Consider the following 4,551-nt stretch of genomic DNA (forward strand, 5'->3'; position numbering starts at 1 on the left):
TCATGATAAAGGATAGACACTAGTAGACATTTTCAGTAAAGAACAGGTAGCATGTTTTAAAAGATATTTATTTATTATTATTACAAGATAGAGTCTCACTGCATAGCTCTAGCTGTTCTAGAACTTACCACACAGACCACGTTGGCCTCAAACTCACAAAGGTCCACCTGCCTCTGCCTCTTGTGTGCCAGAATCAAAGGCATGCACCACCCCTCCCCAAAGCTAAAGACTGATGTTTATTACTTATGTGTGTGAGTCTGTGTGAGTGTATGCCACATGTATGCAGGTATACTTAGAGGTCAAACCCTTCTGACCTTTGATGTCCTTGGGAGCTGGAGTTAGTTCCAGGTGGTCGTGAGTATCAGGACATGGGTGCAGGGAATAGTACTGAGGTCTCCTGGAAGAGCAGCAAACAGACTTAACCACGGAGCACCATAATGTCAAATATTTTATACTTTTCCAGAGAAGCAATTTCTGTTCCTATCTCTCAGCTCTGTAATTTACGTTGAGAAAGTAGTTCTGAGCTGAGTGAATGGGCATGTCTGCGTTCTAATAAAACTTTATTTATGTAAACAGCCAATAGGCTGTATTTGGCCTTCTGGTCTTAGTTTACTGATTATGAGCACAGAGTATGTAGTGTAGGCTTTAAATGATTCAGCTCCTGCTATCAGGTTGACTATTCAAACTTAAAGAGAAAACTGAGTTTTGAGTGTGATCACTCTAAAAAGGGAATGTTCCAAGGTTCAGAAATAATAACATCTCAAAAATAAAGGTATCACTGAAACATCCCCCAACCCTTAGTGAAGACAGGCTTTCTAATTAATTTCAGTGGGCCATCTTCTCCTTTGTAAACTTGAATGTCTGCTGTAGGTTGTAACTCTGCAAAATCTGTAAAGTTAACATAAGCAACTACCATTTTATGATCTGGAAGAACCGTTGAGCCATCTATTGGGGTTCAAGGCTTCATTGTTTTCTTGACTAGTGTTACATTTCTTGAGTGTTCACTGTATGCCAGGTGCTATGCAAATACATAGTTCATCAGAGTCTCTCAGATGACTAGCCTTGAACCTAACTCCCTCCACCTCTCTCCCCCTCATACACACACACACACACACACACACACACACACACACACACACACACACCTTCACACTGTCTACCTCCAAGTACAAGCTTCCATAGGTAATTAGCATTTAAAATAATTCAAAGTTCTACTGCCTTGCTCACAAGTTCTTATGTTAATCCTAGGTAGAATTATTAGTCTTCATTTAATTGATAAGACTAAGTTTCAAGAGGCTCATTACTTGCCTTTTTATGAAGAAGTAAAAGAAGGCCACAGGAAACTGATGTTACAGTTCAGGCACAGATGACTTCCAAACCTGTGAGGATGGTCTGCTCTGCCTGTCTTGTGTGACGACTGCTGTGCCCTATCTCTGGGGGATCTACCACATGACTTTCTGAGCTAAGGTGTTTTCCCAGAATGGGGCACTGCCTGTTACTGTGGTTCTGGTTCCTTTGGCTTGGTTCAGAAAGGAAATGACTCTGGAGGTCAGTGCTTCTGTCTGTCCCAGGCACCGAGAAGAGCCAGAGGAAGTTCTCAGATACTTCATAGCAGGCAAGAGCCAACACTGGAGCTAGAGAAGGGCTCTAGTCACTTCTAGAGATGCTGTGCTAGTATCATTCACCTGAGTCACATGAGGGTAGACACAATCCAGAGCCTCAGAGAACAGAAACAGGTTAGGAGAAAGGAAAAGACAAACCACCTTTAAATAGACCAGACTAAGACAAGGACACAGAGAATTTGAACTGAGTTCTAGCTGAGTAGCAGGAAGTGGGGGTGGGGGTGGGAGGATTGCAGCTGTGACTAGACAGACAGCATTGGAAATACCTTCATAGAGGAGAAAGACAGGGACTACTCCCATGGAGTTCATGGAGTTAGACTGGGAGGTTACTATAGGGAACTCTGGAAACAAACCCAGGATTATATCTGATCTTATCAGGGAGTAGCAAAGTGGTACTGTGCTCGCTGGGAATTTAGTGAGAAGCATTGCTGTATCCAAAGTGTGCGAGTGCACTGGGTCTCTATGCCCTACAGTGGCGCAGGAGTTAGAGTTTGGAGCCCCTGGGGGTAGTGAAGACTGTGTGCAACACATTCAAAACGCTGGCTTCTCTTTCCTGCTGTGCCAAACAGAAATAAGGATGGCCTGCCTCTAACCAGGGTGACAGGGCAGTGTGTCCACATGGATGCCAGAAAGGAGGCATTTGACTGGAGAAACAACACCCAGTGTTTTGTGGCTACGTCTCATAAACCTTTTGTGCTTTTTGTTGTTTTTCTTTTAGTCTGCAAGGCAAGGAATCTATTTTGGGAGTTTACGAGTCTCTGTTCTGGATGTAGTAAAATGTAGCTCCTGTTAAACATAAAGAATTCATTTTAAGGCTCTCTGTAAACAAGCAGGATCACAGATAATATGCCAGTTTAGACACCTGAGTTCTAAGAAAGTCTGAGCTAATTACAGCAAGCATTTTCTCCCTTCACACTGAGGTCCACAGCCATCTGACTGTGAAGGAGGCCTAGGTGTCCCTTCATGGGGGATACCTCAGACATCAGCTTCCTCACTCACAACCACATCAGTCTTAGCAGTTAAAACTCTGAACGTAGAAAGGGCACCTGAGATACCAAGCTGTGATCACCAGACTGCAATTTGTTTGCCATATAGCTTTCCAGGTACAGAACATGGGAGTGGTTTTGGGGGCACAGTACCTTTCTGAGACAATGATGGGGAGCAAGTCCTGCCTGAGGGTACCTAAGCTGAACAACGCACCGGTTGACAGTGACCATGCCCCACCAGCTGCTAGGTTGAAGGCCATCACAAAAGTTCTTGTTGGGGTACAGCAAAATACAGCCAAGAAAATTCCCTCTATGGGGAGTTCTTTTATTATAAATCCTTCAACTCAATTAAATTTCGTGTGTGTGTGTGTGTGTGTGTGTGTATGAATGTGTGGTGCATGATTTGAGGTCAGTGAACAGCTTTGTGGAGTCAGTTTTCTCCTTTTACCTTATATTGGTCCTGGGATTGCATTTAGCTTATCAAGTGCCCTTATTTTCTGGGCCATCTGACCAGCCTCTAGATATCCTTTAAATCAACAATATGAAGAAAACAAATTGAAGAGTGACTGAAAAAAAGAAAGTCATTGGTGTCTCCATAGCAAACTTGTTGATTGAGTTTAAAATTCTTTTTTTTTTTTTTTTTTTTTTTTTGGTTTTTCGAGACAGGGTTTCTCTGTATAGCCCTGGCTGTCCTGGAACTCACTCTGTAGACCAGGCTGGCCTCGAACTCAGAAATCTGCCTGCCTCTGCCTCCCAAGTGCTGGGATTAAAGGCGTGCGCCACCAACGCTTGAGTTTAAAATTCTTATTAACACATTAGTGTGTAGCCTTGGTACTCCCCTTGTTTGGAGTTTTGTTTGGAGTTAGGCCCAGGCCTAGTCTGGGAGTGTCATGGATACCTCAGAGCGATGCCTGAGCTGTTGGGATCTCCACAAAGGTGGAAGCTGTTGCCCAGCATGCTCCCTCACTGTGAGGGAATTGACAACAGGAAGAGGGCTTAAAAAATGAAAGGACAGCAGCATAGGGTGCCTTTTTCCTGAGGAGGAACAGAGCAGATGGGGCACAGGCCATCCTCTTAATTGTTTTATGACTTGGGTTGTTAGCAGTGTTTGCTCCTTCTCAGGACAGGTACACAGGGCTTCGATGACAGCAGACAGCTGTGGATTGGGGATGGGGTGTAAGAGTGTGTGTATCTGTGTGTGAAAGAAAGTTTTGAAATTATAAAATTTCCTGAGAACCAATTTTACGCTAAAAACTAAGATTACTTATCATGCCCCTCTTTTCCTCCCTCCCCGCCATGGAACTTGCCATGCAGACCAGATTAGCCTCAAACAGAGATACCCCGTCTCTGCCTCTTGATTGCTGGAATTAAAGGTGTGGGGCACCACACCCACCTCATGTTCCTTCCTATGTGTACCAAAACTCATATTGAACACTGAGTTCTGGGTGGCAAAAGATGATTTATTTTTACATGGGCTTTTCATGCCCTTGTCAAATGATCTCTTTTGAAACTAGTGGTGGAGACATTTTAACTCAAATAATAAGGATTGAAGATGGAGGGAGGCTTTACGAAGTCAACGTGCATGCTGTTCCAGGTGGAGGAATGAGTTCAGATCAGGGCAAGATTGATGGAGAGAGTTTAAAGCCCAAAGGCCTGCTTGGAGTGCAGCCCCTTCCCTTGAAATGTGCTCTCTCTCTTTTACTTTAGTATGCCAGGTGCTGCAGAGACAACCAAGGGCTCCTGAGGAGTGTTTCTCTGGAAGGTGGTATAGACCTCACCACAACCTTCAGAATTCCCATATCATAGAGCTTTGGCCATCTCTTACCTCTAGCACCTCCTTCTTCACCACAGGTAATCTTCTGGCACCATAGAATTAGGCATTATTCTTCTGTGTGCCTGGCTGAAGTAAGTTCTAATCACCCCAGGAACAGCGTCACACAGGA

General features: G+C 44.1%; 1 pseudogene; it reads right to left on the bottom strand.

Moving 5' to 3' along the window:
- Positions 1-4,003: 4,003 nt before the first annotated feature.
- Positions 4,004-4,100, bottom strand: LOC114615089 (annotated as a pseudogene).
- Positions 4,101-4,551: the final 451 nt, after the last annotated feature.

This window comes from Grammomys surdaster, unplaced genomic scaffold, assembly GCF_004785775.1.
Source record: "Grammomys surdaster isolate TR1022 unplaced genomic scaffold, NIH_TR_1.0 126546, whole genome shotgun sequence".
Lineage (NCBI taxonomy): Eukaryota > Metazoa > Chordata > Mammalia > Rodentia > Muridae > Grammomys > Grammomys surdaster.